Consider the following 19,035-nt stretch of genomic DNA (forward strand, 5'->3'; position numbering starts at 1 on the left):
ACATAGAATTTCGATTACGGATGAAATAATATTTCAACACATACATATGACCACATAATCAATAACTGAGTGGTTGACTGACAGGAGGAGCATTAGCGCTCCCGCATCAAAGGCCATCGACGCAGAGAGAACAGTCCCGGAGACGCGTCTAAACAAAGAAAGGAACGAAGACGGCGTGAGCACATATGAAGTCCGTCATGTTGCCAATATAAAGCAGATGCCAAATACAAGGATGACTAATCCACCGAGAGGGAAAACAAGACGAAAACCTCACACGGCGGTTGTCCTAATTATATGCCATAAACCTCCATGGAAGCAGAGTTCGTGAATTTATCAGGAACACATACATGTGGAGATGTCGCGGTTTCCCTTTGATCTTGGGCGAGATCAAGCAAAAAGCCCACGAGTGAAAATAAAAGTTAAAAAGGCTTGATCTTATTACCCATGATGATGAGGAGGATTAAATATATACCAGTGCTCAAAAATTACCTTGGAAGTTTAACTAAATTTCACCTTAAATATTGGGTAAGATGCAAAATAAGACTTCAAATTTAAAGCTATATATTTAAGTGACAATACGCACAAAATTAAACCATGTGCTTAAGCGTCGGGACAGAATTAAGTACCTACTACACTTGCTTTACTCATAGCATGCTCATGTTGATAATTCTATTCTGGCTCACTGCTACAATCATCCATCAACTCTCTCTCTCTCTCTCTCTCTCTCTCTCTCTCTCTCTCTCTGAGATTATCTCATCTATTTCTAAAGCCTCAGCCTGTCCCTTCAAATCTCCTTCTACTTCATCTCCCTCATGAAGAGATTCTAAATCTTCTTTGATACGAATGAAGACAATTTTCATCCCCAAAGGAATTCCGTTGGACGCGAGCCTAATGACAATGACTCATGCTGTTTTTACATTCGAGTGTCTTCCTATCTATAGTGTTCTTCATCTTCATATCTGCTCACTGTCACGCTTGAAATGTCAACGCCTGTCAATTAAAGGTTCCTCCGGTGCTGATCTAAATCACTTAAATATTTCAAAACAGTTCTTGCTAAGCTACAGCGTCTGAAAGTTTAACACGCACACCTGTGGTGTCAGGCTGAATCATTTACTCATCTAGAAATAGTCAAAGAGAACACATATGCACATCTGCAGGATACTTTGATTTAATCACTCTGATAATGTTGGGGAATAAAGGTGAATAACCACCTAGTTTCTATTACACAGCATCATCGGCAAACGACTTTATTAAAAATAATGAATGTCAGAGGAAGTAAAGCAGATGCAAGCAATATGACGGAGCACTGCAGACACCTGAATCAAATCATTTATCTCGACTTCAGACGACTGAATTATTCGGGTTTGCTCAAACTATATGGTATATATATATTGTACCTCTTGTGAACTGACACTTTACTGAGGCTAATATACCTTAAACCCTAATTACCAACTGAAGAGCTTATGATAAAATGTGATACGATATTAGGAATGAATATCTATGACGAATCACAAACGACTAAGCATGATTCATACATTGAAATAAATAACTGGCGCTTTTTCGCTCAACTGTTGATTAATAATTCATAATTAAGTCACCTAAGTCCTCTGGGTTCAAGTTATTCCCACAGTAAAGAGAATTTGAAATCAATGGGCTATTTGTGGACTACCATTTGAAAGTATAAAAATCTGGAAGCCAAGCTGGGAATGTAAGGATTGTTGGCACAACCCTCCTTTATGGAAGTGAATAGTGGACGTTGAATGTGAATGAAAGGGAAAAAAACGCCTAAGGTGTTGAGATGAACTGATTACATAGTGCATCTGGGGTACGAATTGAAAGTGAAAAGAGATAGTTTTGTAATGTGAAAAGATTGGATGGCCACAAGTTGGTGAATAGAGTGGGTAATTCAGAAGTGTTAGGAGGGAGGAGGAAAGGCAAGCCTAGAAGGCACTAGATACACGGTGTTAAAGAAGTATTGGAATGGGAAGGTCCTAGTATCCAGGAAGCGTGCTAATGGTGCAGGGTAATTCGCCTGCTGCTGGCAAGCTTTCTCTGTAAGTGGCTGTTTTATGGGAGTTGTTTGGACAAGGGTTCATCCACGATTCGGAAGCAAATCTTTAAGTGTGACAGTGACCATTGTGATGCTTTTTTCTCCGAGGTCACCAACTATGAGGAAAATATTTAGAAAAGTTTAAATGAAAAGTACATAATAAGACTGAATGGAATGAAGTAATTGTGACTCAAGGAAAATGCAAGCCAAGATCAAGGCGTGAAACAAAATGCGTCAGTTAACAAGTATACGGCCTTACGGGACAAGTTCGACTGCTACAATTGCCTAAGATCTGTCATTTTACATTTCTAAATATCAACACAGTCCCATTACCTTGACAGTAATTTCGCTCGTGAAAAGGCAAACATAAATAAATACGATATATACATGACATGTTTTCATACTTGCACAGTGGAAATTTTCAGTTGGGGTCCAGTGAAAATGATTAGCTTATAATAATAAATGAAGCCTAGATAATTTAAAACATTTCTCAAACCCATGGCTTGCAAAATCATGAAGACATCTGGCATCTGCAAAACATTATGAATCCAGTCAGCGGTCAAATCTTAAACTGCCTTCAAAATCTTTATAACAGTTTAATGCTCTCTTGGAAACCCTGTCATTTTCACCCATTGGTTCCCTTAAAAACATTCGATTCTAACGAAAAAAGAAAGCACGCCCCACCCAGACGCAAAAAAAAAGACCAAAATATATTAAATTTATATGCACTTGTTTCTATCTGGCTTCTGTTGCTATCAAATTATCTAACGAGTTATTAAATTTAAATAAGTTTATAAAAATAAAAATAAAATCACTTAAAACAGAAATATTGATATCAGGGAATCAATCACTTTTGGCAGGAAATAAAACGCTGCAACAGAATTTTCTCATTTGAAATCTCATATTTTCAAGTTAACAATAACAACAATCGAACACAGAAATTCATTTAGTAGTTTCTGACGATTGACAAGCATTAGGGAATAGGATTAATAAACATGTAACAACAAATAAAAACAATTAAACTGAAACATATAAACGCCATGAGAGAATGACCAAATATTTCAAATAAAAAGGCCTCTAAAAATCACGATTTTCGGTAAGCATAAAAACCCGAGGATCAGCAAAGCAAAATCGTACGCATTAAGAGTTGGTATCTAACTGTACACAACAGTTGAATTCATCTTCAATCGGCGTTCTGATTTGCCGATTATTTTTCCGGTTACAAGTTTCCTTAGGCAAAAGAATTACGGATGGGATAATATTCAGGTTTCTTTAAACTGATTCTAAAGCAGTCTCTAACCTGATCATCTAGCTCCTGTTAGTAACCTGAGTATACAAGGTGATGAAGAAAAAAGCGCTTTTTTCCTTTATAGTTTTGAAAGTGATCACCTGCAAGAAGTTGAAGGTTTGTGAAGTCTACAGTTATCATGTATGGTACTCCAGTGGTACTGTTTTGGAAGCTTCGTTGTTTTTAATGGTCGCTAATAACACAACTATCATAGTTGACGGTGTAAAATCTGCTCCCTTTCTAGTTTCTAGAGGTGACCCTTTTTATTCTGCTCTCATACCTAATCTTTTCCACTTAATTTTGCATTACTTTTACAGGTTACTACTTATATTAATGTGATTTCGCTGATCAATTGATCCCCTATATTTACCAAAGAAACCTTCTTGCACTGGCACTAAATTTCGAAGAGATATTTCTTACTGCCAATTATGATCTTGCGCGTTTGAACGAAAGGGGATCCCTTAACTTGTTTACAAGCATCTTGAGCATGGTTTCCAAAATCTGACTCTACGATCAAATTCTTCTATCTAGCTCAGTTACTAGATTTATTCACTCTATCATCGTAGTTACTAGATTTATTCACTCTATCATCGTAATGCTCCCATAATTCGGGTGCTTGATCATTTGTCTCCCTCCTGGACTGGCAATGACTATGCTCTCACCTCCACTCTAGAGCCTCCTAATCTTTACAGTGAGGAAAGCTTATCTACCTCTTTCCGAGGTATACGAGGTATAATGTCGATCAATATTCTGTTCGCCTCCAGAGAGTCCAACTCTCTCTCAAAGGGACTCGAACACCGGTCAGGCAACCTCTTCCTGAATTTACTCCCACCTTAAAGCCTCAGAATTTCTCCATCAGTATAGCACCGTAACTGCTTTTTAATATAATTAACAGATTTGGAATTCTCTTCATCTTCTGTTTTCTTGGTTTAAGGGCCATAGCTTGTCGCATCCTTCATTATGAAGACCACCCTTCTTCCTTGTTCTCTTCGAGCCTGGGTTAGAAAAAGCACTTTGTCCCTGAGATTGCACTAAAATCATATCAGATTCAACCCCAATGTAGTAATAAGTTTAAAATTTAAAAAAAAAGCACTGATGTTTATGACTCAAATCATTAACACAAAAGAGCAAAATAAAAACACACGAGGGAAACTTGCAACTTTTTATTTGAAAAATACACAATCCTCATAGATTTTAAAATTAACAACAATCTCACCTCGTCACATCTCCGATAGACCCTAAAGCTTAAGCAAAAATTAGTATCTTGCCCAACTTGTTAGCATAAAATTAAAATAATTTCACATGCGCATGGTATGATGATAGTAATTCCAAACCCTCGTCTACACAACATGTTAATCTTGGGAACCAAACACTTCTTCGAGATAGAAAACCCAAGAAAATTATAAGTTGTCAAAGATCTATATCCTTTGCATGGTCAGAATGGATGTGAGCATTTTCGCCTCTTTACAACAATATATATTTGACTAGCTGCTTATCAATCTTTACTGCCTTCCAGTTTACGTGCTTCTTTCCAGTAAGATCATTCACTCTCAACAAAAACAACAATAATAATAATAACAATAATATTAGAAATAATGACTAGGAAGTAAAATCACGTTCCTCAACAAGTTGAGGCTAAAAAGCCTTAATAATAATGATAACAAAATAATAACAGAAGTTTCATGACATGCTTTCACCACGCCGTTTATTATGCTTGGTCCCGTTTTGTGCCTGTGGAAAAAATAGACTCTTCGTGAAGGAATGTTTACACAGTAAAAATACACAAGCCATTAGAAGAAAAGCTGCCCAGAAAAAGATTTAAAGAGCTCATAAAAAAAAAATTTAAAAGCAAATTGAAATGTCTCAACGGCAAACACAACAAACTTCTACATTTAGATTTTTCATAAAAGGATGAAAAGCAAAGTGAACATTATTTAGCACTGACAAGCTACTGCCACAATAAAAAATAATAAATAATGTATAACATTCAGCTCTTCTGGCAATGAACATTTAACCTTAAAACTAAAGTGCATGAAAAATTTTGCTGACTGCAATGTTACATAACATGTGACAAAAAAGAAAGAAAATAATCCCAATTACAGTACTGTCAATTCTCTCTCTCTCTCTCTCTCTCTCTATAAATATAAATATATACACTATATATATATATATATATATATATATATATATATATATATATATATATATATATATATATATATATATGTGTGTGTATTATGTATGTATGTATAAACATGAAATCAAGTAGCCTCGAGCCAGAAGCACCTAAGTTTCCCTGGGTTCAACACAGAATGAAACCTTTTTTTCAGGCATTCAGTGCTTAAATCTTTGTACATTACACGGCTGCCATTAAACAACTTCCACCGTAATAAAAGCTGTCTCACGCACCGGTATGCATGGTAAATACTAATTTACTACTCACATGATATATGGATACTGTCACAAAAAATTAAATAAGGGATGGAGCTCTCTCTCTCTCTCTCTCTCTCTCTCTCTCTCTCTCTCTCTCTCTCTCTCTCTCTCTCTCTCTCTCTCTAAACAAATATTTTTGGATACGTTCTCTAAAGAAGACCTTGAAATCCGAGAGGACATGAATGATGAAATTCGCCTTCTTAGATTTGATTAGAATCGTATCCAGTCTAAAGGAGGCGGTGAGTACTGAACTAATAAAACCACCTGTTTGGCGGTGGCTTTTGAAGGAAATCATCTCCAAACACATTAGGAAACAGAAAAGTTAAAAGGTCACTGTGAACATTATGCTACACAGAATAAGAGAATGGGACCAGCAGGTTTCCTTCTGAAGAGAGGAAGGGGAAGAGAAAGACAGACTTATCTATGGAATATTATTTACCCATTAGGATGAAATGCCTTAAATTGTTTGAGATGACATAAGAACCGACCTCTTCGCCCGAGACAATTTGATAGCTAGTATTACAATTAATTATGCAGTCATATATGGGTAAACAGTCAGATAAACACATCTGCGACAGAGAGAGAAGAAGAGAGAGAAGAAGAAAGAGGAGACGTAATTCCTAGACTTTCTATTAGAAATATTGGTATGCTCAAGGCTAATGAGTCGCGCATACTATCATTAGCAGTCTTTTTGACCTACGATAATAGCAGAATTTTTACTCGCTACGTGTAGTATAAACTGCCAATTATACTCTCAGCTACTTAAAACAGAACACTAATTTATATAATCTCGTCCTGAATGTGTTTATGGCCATTTTATATTTCTTCTCCTAAGCCTGTAGTAATTTAAATCATTCACACTTTATCTTTCTATTTTTTCAGTACTGTAATTAATTTATGTATTCTATTCTTAGATAACTCCTATATATCTTTTTCTTTCATTCCATCATGATCAAAGTCAAGGCCGATGGGACGGGCAACCCAATGCCTTTATCCAGTGCAGGTTCGAAGAAAACGATAAAAAAGGTGGGGGAGGGATGGAAAATAGGGTTAAACAAAGGAGAACACGATATACCTACATATTACAGTGAGACAAAACATCAAAACCAGAAGCAGGAGGAGAATCACAGAGCCTCACATTACATCTACAGAAGCTGTTACAGAACCATACAATCAGAGGATTTTCATATTCTATACATAAATTTGAGAAAAGGCGGGCAGGGCTAACGGGAGAGGCACGCTATCTTTAAATATCAATGCGGAAGAGAGAGATGGCAGTGAGAAGCTCGAAGGGCAGGGCCATTAAAAAACGAATTGCCTTTGATTCAGTCCTATCGAAAATGGAAACAGATAATGAAGTATGACAAAATATGAAAGATACGGCCAACATTGAGCTTTCGTAACTGGGACGAAGAAAAGAACTTTCAGCATCTAAACACCTACTTTTTATAAGCAGATTTAGTATTTTGACCTGTATGATCTTTGCAACACACGCCGGAAGTAACCTGAGGGTCCAAATTGTTGACAGAAGTGAGTTAAAGTACAACCCAAAACATTGCGTTCAATCAACAGAAGAGGGCTCGGGGGTGAAAATAAGAAAAGTATGGACTGTTGATTGGCGAGCAAAAGCAGGAATTGGGGAAGAAGCAGACAGGATAAGAATACTCATGTAGAGGAGGAACGAAGGTGTAACTTTCGTATCTCTACAGATGTTTCGAACCAAAGGAAATTAATAATGTTCTGAATCAGAAAACAAAGCGAATGTAATCAACACCAATTCACGACCTTGAAACGTTCATTTAAAAGCATCAAACATTTTAATAGGTCTGCAAAAACTAACGCAATGTTCACTAGCTCCTAATAAGCCATAAAACTACAAGAGACGAAGAGTCATTTCCTCTGAGATATGTAATATTTCACGTCTGACAATTTACTCATCAACGATTTGTCATGGACATTACCTGTCACATTTGTCAGAGGATATTCCATTAGAAATGCCACACTCTGCCACACCTTCTCCAGAGTATGTAAGGAAAAAGCAAAATATTGCTGTACTAAATGGCCATACTGAAGACGAGGATAATCATTAATTTATGACACAGGTATTCAAAAACACGACAAAAACCAAAAGGAAGGGTCACAGCAAGACATATGTAAATAAATAAGATCATAAAGCTGTCAGCAACAAAATCTACACTTGACTTCTGTAAAATCTCTCTCTCACACGCTTTCCCTTTCAAAGCCCTTGCTCGAGATATTCATAAAAAACATTAAGTATGAACAGCGATATGCCGAAAAATTAATGCCTTTGCATCGTTTTTAGATTTCTGAACAGGGGAAAAGGAAAAGAGATTACTGAGTAACAGGTACAGTGGACAGTGAAAGAAGCTACACTCAAAAATATAAATTTATGAATCAACTACAAAAAAAACTAACACGCATATTCTCACTGTGCGTACATAATCCCTAGTCTCAACATCAGCTCGTTCCTTCTAACAGCACAAGAGTTTTTCCCAGAGTCCTACGTACCATATCAGTCAAATAGTGACTATTTAATTTTCATAATTTGCGTTTTAGTTTTTGAAGGACCATATAGGGTTCTGTCACCGCACATATATAGGAGCACAAAAAGGAGATAAAAGGGCTGTGTTTAAAGTATAACTATACAATCTAAAAGAACACGCCAAAAGACCGTAAAATTGGATAACAAACTTCCCACTGAAAGTCTATAAACCACCTGACGATATGAAATTAAGGAAAGAATAAAGACCATGAAATGAATAGACGGAATCAATGGCAAAATCTTATTCAGAAATAAATAAGTATATGAGGGAATTCATCCTTAAAACCTGAAAGACAAACTAAATAACAAAGGGAACTTGTACAGCACGAGGGCAACTGTACCACCAAGAACACGCATCTGGTGATTCAGAGAAAGCAAATGATCAGCCTTACGAACTCCTCTGGGCTTTTGGGGAAGCATGACGGCAACTGATAGGCAAATATTACTCCTCTAGGGTTTTGAAGAAGCAAAATGGCAAATGACTGGCCACGAGCACCCCTTTGGGGTTAGGTGGGAGCATGAAAATGCCTTCTCAGCCAAAAGCACTACTCTACGGTTTTAGAAGAACCCCAAAGGTGACAGATAGGCCAAAGAGTACTTTTCTGGTAATTCATGGGAGCGGGGGGAAATCAGATTGACTAAGAACACTCATCTCGGGTTTCAGGAGACGCCTGGACATCAGAGCATTCAAGATCACTGTGCTAGAGTTTTGGGGGGAGACATATGCAACTGTCTTTTTGGCAATAAGCAATTATCTGGTAATTAAGAACACTCATCTCGGGTTTCAAGAGACACGTGGGCATCAGATCATTCAAGAACACTGTGATAGAGTTTTGGGGGAGACAAACGCAATGTTTTTTTTGGCAATAAGCAATCCTCTGGTGATTCGAGTAACAGAGTGGCCGTTCAGCAAAAGGTGCTTTTCTGATAATTCAATGGGAGTACATGGGTGATGGACTTTTCCTGGCACCAGGTCTCTGGTGCAATCCTGAATGCCAAGTCTGAGGTCTCATCAGGAATGCCAAGTCTGGTTTATCTCAGGGAGTACATTGGCAACTGATTGCCAAAATCACTGCCCAACAACACTGGAGGAAGCAAATGAGTGACTGACAGTTCAAGATCACTGCTCTGGGTTTTCATGGTTCAACGAAAGCGACTATATTGCCATCAGCAATCCTCTGGTGATTCAGGGAGTATGAAAGTGACTATTCCGACAAAAGTATCCATAAAGAGATTTGGTGAGCATGAAGGTGATTCAGCTGAGTACAAGGGCAACTGTTCATTCACCCTGACAGCACCTCGTTGAGGCCTTGGGAGAGTATAATGGAGACTGATCACAGAACCACTCCTCTAGAAGTTTTGGGGGTAGCAAAAAGGTAAATGATCAGCAAAGAGTAATCTGGGGTTTGGGGTAGCAGAAAGGCAACTGACCAACCAAGAACATGTTTCTGAAATTTCAAGAGAACATAAAGGCATTCATCCAAAAGAACTCCTTTAGGGTTGTGGAGGAGACCAATGGAGACCATGAAAGCCACTGGTTAGCAAAAAGGTCTCCTCTGGAATTTTGGGGAGCAGGAGGGCTTCTGACCCGCCAAGAACACTCCTTCCAAACTTATTTTGTAACAAAAGTGCGACCACAGAAGAAACAGATTAGCATTTTTTTTACTGAAAAACATTAAGAACCAGATAGTTTCAGTTGTACAGTATTGTAAATGTGGAACGGAATATAAAATTTTGGCCAAAGGACAAGCACTGGGACCTATGAGATCATTCACAGCTGAGAGGGAAAATGAGAGTAAAAGGTTTTTAAGGGTAACAGGAGGAAAACCTCAGCAGTGGCACTATGAAACAATTGTTAGGAGACGGTGGAAAGCAAGATGGAAAAGAATGTGAACGGTAAAAGGGAATAAAAGGAGTTGCAACCACAAAGGCCAGAAGGACCCTGCAAAGAACATTAAGTAATGCCTACAATGCACTACATGAGATGCACTGATGGAATAACGTAGGGGGTACAGTAAATAAAAACAAACCAAATGTATTTCTTGAAATAAACCAGTTGAATTGTTACTTTCTTTTCCTTCTATATATTGCCCTTGTAGTTAACGCAAATATGAAAAACGTAAGCACTTAAACCTAAGTATAATAGCATTTATTACATATACTACTGCACCATTCGCTCAGGAGTAATGCTGCGTGAATCAAAAAGGTTTTAGTACAGAACTGGTTTTATTACCAACGGCAAATCACTGAACGCATCATTACGCATTTATCTTTGCAAATAATACAGTTCAATACAACAGTTTTCTAAATTTCATTCTGCTATGACCAGTGTGGAATGACCTAACTCATGTAGTTGAATAGTTGAAACTTCGAAAGTTCGAACTTGGTGCAATTTTTTTTTTTCTGGAGACTGACTGAAATGAGTCTAAATTCATAGCTTATTTATTGTTTGTCTTAGTATTTTACTTATTTATTTTACTTGCTTTCACAGTTATTTCTCTTTTGTAGTTTATTCTTTACTCCTTAACTTCTTTTCATGTACGGGGATGTTTACCCTTTTCCAACTGGGGTTGCAGCCTGGATTATGGTGCTAATAAGAACAGTATGTCACAGTTATTTCATTGCCCATTACTATATTATCATAAGCTATGTACATTCTAGTTTTTTCTTTATAACATGCGTCTCATTACTGCACTAAACTTTTGTAGTATTGTGACAATGTATATATTTCAAAACATTTCACATTCGCCTGGAACTACCATTACTCATTCTTAGTTGTCACAATAAAACAAAATCTGTACTAAATGGACAAATGGACAAGAGTACATTTCAAGAGCAGGGAAAATATAATCCCGATCTTTACTGTAAACCTTCACACTCACTGTTCGATATAAGAAAAATGCACGTGATTAAGCCCTTCATTTCAGGATTTCATGTTATTTAAGTAATGTTCTTGTTTTTAAAAATCAGCATTTCCAGTGGTTTTTAATGTATAACACTTTAACAGGATAGCTAAACATACACACAAAAAATAGAAGTTACTAAAAATAAAGAAAGGATATAAAAAAAAAAGGCACCATCAACAAGTGGCTGGTTGTGATCGAATTTAGCATATCGCAAGTTTAACCACAGCACGTGTGACTTCACAGAGCTGATAGGTCCCATCAATATCCAAATTTTGCTTTTTCTATTTGTATGCACCTATCAAGTGTACACGCAACATTACAGAGGCACGTCGCTAACACCATGTCAACAGAGGTACTGTTATACAGACAGTACATATCATCAATGAAGACTAAAGAACAAGAAGGTGATCAGGTTGAGATCTTATGTGAAAAAAATCGAAATTCGTTTAAAATTGGATCAAAGGTGAAAAGTTAAGCAGTGAGTTTGACGGGTAAGTAAAATTAGGCTGGTAAATAAAAACTGGCGAAATTAATAAAGGTTTGGCCCCTTTCAGTCTCCTTTGGTCCATACAGCGAACAACATTTTACCCAATTGTTTCTTTTTAAACTTTGCATCAGGAAAAAAGCGGGTTATCTTTTCAGGGTAGTACTAAATACAAAATATATGTCCTGGCGTCCATGGGATGAAAAAAAGAACTGAAATAACTAAAAGACCTTCTAAATATAGTTGTAAGTGAGTAACGACTGCAGCAGCATCAACTAATACAGAATTAAGGATCCAAAATGTAAAAGACATGGGAAATCAACCTTCTGAGTATATGGCGCGAGGGCTATAAAATAAGTTGACCAAATAACTAAAAAAAAAAAAAAAAAAAATAAGTTTGGCACAAAAGAAAACTATACACTACAGCTGACAAATAACGGGAGCCATCCTAACTGACTGATTAATAAGCTACAGGGAGGCCTTGAAAAATAAATCTGGAGGAGATGAATATGATGACGAAAGGAATACTATAGCTACTTTCCAACAAACCCTTTATAAAACACTGTCGACCACATTCATAAGGTAATCCAGCATTTAACCTTCTCCAGAGGTGAAGACAGATAGCGACGTCTAAATATTTTCGAAGACGAGGTACCTCAGGCTTACCTGCAAGAGAGAAGAAAAATCAATTGCAACCCAAAGCACTTCTGTTCTAAAAAGTAATACAAACTACTTGCCAACAGAACTCACAAAAATATGAGGTACAAATATATTATGTATGCACATCAAAAATATTTTATAATACAGGCTTCTGCGAATACAAATATATTCTTCAAAATTCGCTCAAGTATTACATTCATCAGCCACGTTAATGGGGCAGCGTAGTGATAGTACGGCATATATCAAATAAGCAGGATATGGACTGCAATAAAACACTGAAGAACAATCTATTTCCAAGGCTTTTCAAGTGATTTAGTAAAAGACATAATATAGCAATGTTTTGTTCAAGTAAGCTACAGTATCAGAGTAGCTGAGGTTAAAGTAACGTAACGTTAAATGAAAACACAAATACAAGAGACTAAAATCAGTAATAATTAACTTTCATCATTCAGTCATAAAGCATAAAATTACAATCAGCCAATCTGATACAATGTAAATAGCAAAGCCCTTTTAAAAGAATTTACTTTTTAGGAAAAAGTGATAATAATGTCTTTACGTTGTCCTTAAAGCTGTTCTACAGATTCAAGCTTGATCCCACACTGTGTGGGAAGATCACTGACAGTATCTTTCCTATCAGCAAAGTCAAAACACCCAAAAGCTTTGTCAGCAACCTGGCCAGTCAGGATATTGTCAGCCAATTATCTAATTTCTTAAACAGCCTAATTCGTGTCTCCTAATCTCATTATCTGCAAGACCTTTTACAGACAGGGCAGTTGGACGCTGGAGACAGAAACTGTGCCCGATACAAGACAAGTGTGAAGAAATGTCATCCCTTTTACGGAATTTAAGAAACTCTCGTTGTATATATAACCACACAAGATAGAGGTGCACACTGTATATTCTATTGCACCCACTTACCATTTAATCAGTTGGCGTTTTACATCATTACTAATTTTTAAAAAATCAAAATACCCACTATCCTAATATTTTGCTGATCTGCAACATTAAGTTTAGCATAGTCAACGCTGGGGCCAGAAGCAGAATAACACTATGAAAAAAAAACTATCTCTAGAAAGTGTTACATTTGATAAATTTTGTCATGTATTGATTGTATTATGGTAAAATTTAGGGCAATTTTCGTTTTTAATACAGAATACGCTAATATCTAATACTATAGGTTTACCATAAAGCCAAGAATCGGGATCAGTAAGATTTAGACAAAGTCGTTCATTCTATATCGTGTCCTGAAAACTCATTCTTATAGATGCGTTTTTGAACTTATGAATAATTAATTTTTCTTATATAGCATTAATACTGAAACACTACACTTACGGTACTGGGTATAGGCTACTTATTATTTACTACGAACTACATTATTTTAGTTGAAAATTCATTCTATGGAAAACAAACCTATTCGTATGAATGTATCGCAGATGTATTTGCCCCTTAACTATGATGTTGGTAATTAATTTCATACATGAGTCGTATGAATATAAGAATGAATTCTCTTACAGGCGGACATGATCTCCATTACCAAATGAAAAATCAGCAACACTTCAATCACATATTCATTCATGGAAAGTAAAATCTAGTGTTACCGAGAGCAGTTTTCTTGGCCCATTACTTTTTACATAATATACACATGATATGCGATTTGGCATTAAAAACAAGTTTAATGCTTATGCAGATGACGCTATTCTCTCTGCACTGACATCATCTCCTCGTTGCTGAATCTACTGACAGACATTTACCTAAATTAGCACGTGACGCAAAATATGGTGGCTGAAACAAAGCCCTAACAAAACTCAAGTAAGACTGTCAGTAGATCCGAACTGATGAAGCCATATACTGGGACACTCAATCATTCAGATCTTAAGACAGTGAAAAGAGGGAGCTGGAGTGACTGGACAGCAAGACAAAGAGCTCCAGAAAATAAATGAGATGATGTGCAAGGATCTAAATGTGAAAATGGGAGAAATCCTCAGAGTTGCATAATGAAGTAAAGAAAAGGAGCAAGAATGGAGGGAAACTAAAGGGTAAAAAATGGGTTCACCCAGGGGCCAAGGGTATTGCCAACCGCAAGAGTTGCACTGACGGCACTAAACCCCTAGGGGTCAGTGGGTCTAGGATACTGGATGTTTTACTGAACTGTTCTTCAGCTAGATGCAACTCATGTAAAATTGTAGGTGCCATTTTTTACTGCAAATGCACTTCTAAGGAACATACTCGGTTTACCTCTTCTGCACAGATATTTGGTATACTGGAAGCCTGCCTGTACCGATGGAATTTTTTTTATTCTATTAATTCTGCCACGTTTAGAATATTATTCTAAGGTTTGGTTTTAAACAACAGACTTGCATCTTAAATTGTTGGACAAAAGCACAGATTCTATTAAATTTCTCATCCCTGATCTTGGTATTGATCTTTGTCATCGTCGTTCTATTATAGTTCACTGTGAACGCAGCTTGTATTTTTTCATTCTGATCATCATCTGTATTCATATCTTCCCCGACTATACCATCCACCTTGGAATTCTAAATAATTAGTCCATTGTATTTCTTACCTTTTATTGTGTGAAGTTCAAGACCATACTCAGCTGTAACCTTATTGTTGAATTGATCTTCTAATAATGAAGTTGAATCTTTGGAACTTCATAAGTTCAAATTTGGTGCAAATCTATTTTTGTTGAGCAGGCTGACTTGAGCCTCATACCACATTTTACTCACTGTACCTTCTGTATTTTAGTTTGTCAGTCATCTTATTTGATTTTGTCATTTCTCTTTCATAATTCATTCTTAACTTCCAATTTCGTTTTTCGACCTGGGCTGCTTTTCCTATTGGGCCCTTGGCCTTTTAGCAAACTACTTTATGTACAAACAAGGGTTGCAAATCGGCTTGTAATAATAATATAAAAGAAAACAAGACGTCTTTAATGAGTTCATTCGGACGTACAGACTATATGACAGAATTTTACATCTTGTAGCAGCAATTGTTCTAATCAAAAATCACGGGAACTGAACGAATAATGAAATTTGTATAAAAAGTCTTTTAATGTATTTCTATTACAAGATGAATGGCATCTTTACAAAAATCCATAAATCTTAATATACCAAGAATTCTTGTATTTTAGAGATATCAACATTCAATTTTTACAATTTTTTGTGACCTCTTGACCTTAAAACACCGCCTTACTTTCTAATTAGGAAGCAACGAAGGAGAACACTGCTGCTTGCTTGCTGAAGTCTTTGATTTTGAAACTGATTAAATATCATCTAATCTTTCTTGTTAAGAAAAGGGCGATGCCCTGATTGCCAATGCATTTATATTATTATTATTATTATTAATATTATTATTATTATTATTATTATTATTATTATTATTATTATTATTACAGAGATGCACCGGCTATTTCGCTGGCAAGAAAACTTCAGTGATGTTATATCCATCCCAAAATCAATGAGTTCAAGCAATCACGCAGCATTTTCTCTTTTTCGTCTCATCCTAAATAAAAGTAAAATCGTGTTACAGTTTGTATGACGAATTTTTAACAGTAAATTAAGACTATACATGAAGTCATGGAAAATTACCATTAATACAGAATTCAATAAACAAATGAAGTAAAGGGTGGCGTTATGTTTCGCAAACAACTGTTTCTCTCTTCAGACAGGTAATAGATTAAAAGATAAATACAAATGCATGTCAACAGGCCGCAATGTCGATATTAGGAAACCGCTGACCCAGGATTATCTCTCTCGATCATTAATGTTTGTTGCAAAAATATGTCCTCGATGGCGTCGGAATTCCAAGATCCCCGAGAGATATTCATTGTGTTTGTCCGTTTGACTAAGGAGGAATTCTATCATCTGACCTTTGAACCGACAGCCGCTCTTGTAAACATTGCATGACAAATTCCAGTCGACACGATGATATGAATTATTTATATGATTAAAGATAGCCCAATTTTGGTGTCTGTATCTGACTGAACGTTTATGTTAACTAATCCTCTTGTGATAGACATTTGCCAGTGAGACACACAAGATTTATCACAGTCGAGACGAGGAATTTTACATAAACCGATGTCTTTGGGGTTTTGTTTTTGTTGAACATTAACTATAGCTTTATCGATAGTCGTCAGATAAATGATCTGGCAAGTCCTAGGTTTGGCTTAAGTTTTAATGCTGACCACATACTGGATTTTGATTTTAAGATTAACTGTATAGGCTATTCTTGTGGGGTAAGATAAAAAAAAAAATCTGGTTGGATTCGTAGAACACTTTCTTAATTTTACAGATGATAGTTGTTAAAGTATCAGTATAAATTCTTTGTCTACATATTCTGGAGGGCAAATCCTATGCGCTAGAATAATCAATTTCAAGCTAAACCTATTTTACCTCAGACATCATGGTGAATGAAAAGATTAGAACATAAAACAATCCAAAAGTGGGTTTTCTACAGACAGTAAATTTATATCCTGTGTTACCTCTCATGGCTATGACGTTTAAAAAAGTAATTAGTAGTCAGTTTCAACCTATTTTGCAATTGATGCTGAGTACGGAGTCCTTTAATTTGGAGAAAATATTCCTTTTGCAAAGTTCATCCATGCAATCAAGTGTATGATTTCTTCATTCACCCTCTCTCTGTCTCTCATGGCATGCATAAGTACCACTGCACTTGTCAAAAGTTCAACGACCCTCATTCTCCCTCCCACAGCCCACAATAAGATAAAACCTAAACTGTCCCTTAAATTGAGAGAGATTTTAATCCCACGAATCTTCTGTCAGATATCTAAAACAGATAAAAAGACAAGCTTTGTTAGTTTGTTTTTATTTATTCCCATCTTAATCAGCCACAAACATATTCTCTCTCTCTCTCTCTCTCTCTCTCTCTCTCTCTCTCTCTCTCTCTCTCTCTCTCTCTCTCTCTCTCTCTCTCTCTCTCTCAGGCACTAACACACTGTTATTTTAACATCAACGCTACATCTATTTTCCTTCTTCCTCCTTCAAAGAACTATACCTCGAAGAAAGCTCCATTTTCTCCATTGAAAGCACTCGTAACAGAAATCACTACATCTAGCAAGATAAACAGATGACACAACCAATAAGGTCTAAAAATATTTTCTAGTGAATAAATAGCCAAAGGAATAAAATTTAAAGAGTACACATAAAAAAAATAGTGTACAAAGGTCACAGTAGGAAAGATAAAACAATTGCACAAAACTCAGCTTGAAAGATCGAACCACCCACACATTAGTGAATAATAAATTAAAAAATAAGTGATAAATGAATAATTAATAAGTTGAATGCTGTTTAACATTCTATATCCTATTACCAAAGTACTTAAGCCGCTAAAAATTTAATCTCATTTAAATAAATTTCCATAACTTCTATATTGACAAATAGTATTGAATGAACCCGAAATAACAAAAAGATAAATCATAAGCACATTAATCTTACTATTGCCGTAATTAAAAGCCAAAAATCAAATCAAACCAAAATTAAGAACTTAGCAAAACATCATAAAACTAACTCTTTCATATTTTATTTTTCCTCCAACTGACACCATTATATGCTGTACTTCACTTTACAAAAGAAATGATTATAAACAAAATGAATGGATGATTACAGTACACATCTTAAGGTCAGCTTGCTTACGGAAGATTAGTGCATTGCAACAGAGATCCATAAGACATGATATAAGATTGCTAAATGAAACGAAATAACATATAAATATCGAGGAACAGCGTTAAAAGCGCCGCAATGCATGAATTTCAAACCTTTATTTTCTGTTCGGTCGATAACGCCTTTCAGTGGCGAGGTGACGCCACTGCAGGTCACTGAGTCCAAACAATGCAATCTGAATTATGACTAGCACGCAGGCGCACCACATCGCAAGTCGCAGAAGGTCAACGCCTTCTTACAAAACTTCTCAGCTGATACACTGCGGACGATGACACAGATCTCCAATGATGACAAAACGCAAGCAACTGCCACTGCAGCTTTCCGTTTAAAAGACTGTTGCGAGATTAAGTATTCGAGGCATGACGACTAAGGTAAAAGGAATAGGGAGAGAGTGACAGACACGGTTAAACCGAAACACATATCCCAGAAACAGTCAATGCATATGCAACGTCAACAAAGGCCAGCGTGGAGGTGGAAGACAGCAAGTGGATGACAGCATCCTGCGGGTGGAAGAGAAGCGATGCTGCGAACTGATAACTTAAACAATAGCTCTGCAAGCCAGTTCCTATCGCGATGCCCCCTTCCCACTTCGTCTCCTCCTCACGCGGAACAAAGGGGATATCTTCAAATATAAACGCACATCCATTTTCTGTACGGATTCTGAACCTCATCCACGGGGTCGTGGACCCTAAAGCCATTATGTCAGCAACCTTCTCACGGCTTCATTCGAACAAAACCTCAATAATAAATGCAACTGTGCTATCCGCAAAACAGGAGCTTTTGAGGACTTTTTCGTATAAACTTGTTAATAAAGCTGAAAGCGATCACATATTGTCACTACATGAACAAACAGTCACACGCATTAGGGCCAGTCGAAATGCAAAAAGTCTGCGCTGATAAACATTCAATTATTCTTTGCTTTCTCAAAAGCCACTTCCCTCAACTATGGCGACCCGCCATCACTTCGTATAAA

General features: G+C 36.5%; 1 protein-coding gene across 2 annotated transcripts in view; it reads right to left on the reverse strand.

Moving 5' to 3' along the window:
- Nucleotides 1-4,485: 4,485 nt before the first annotated feature.
- LOC136835384 (cGMP-dependent protein kinase 1-like) overlaps nucleotides 4,486-19,035 on the reverse strand; it is a 100,907-nt gene continuing 86,357 nt past the window's right edge. Inside the window, exons 3-4 of one of the 2 annotated variants that reach the window (XR_010852121.1) lie at nucleotides 12,274-12,390; nucleotides 4,486-5,069 (exon numbers count right to left, since the gene is read on the reverse strand). The gene's annotated coding sequence lies outside the window, so the exon portion shown is untranslated. Of the gene's footprint in view, nucleotides 5,070-6,385; nucleotides 12,391-19,035 lie in introns of those variants that run through there. The other variant, XM_067098868.1, reaches the window with a different exon arrangement.

Source organism: Macrobrachium rosenbergii, chromosome 55, assembly GCF_040412425.1.
Source record: "Macrobrachium rosenbergii isolate ZJJX-2024 chromosome 55, ASM4041242v1, whole genome shotgun sequence".
NCBI classification, from domain to species: domain Eukaryota; kingdom Metazoa; phylum Arthropoda; class Malacostraca; order Decapoda; family Palaemonidae; genus Macrobrachium; species Macrobrachium rosenbergii.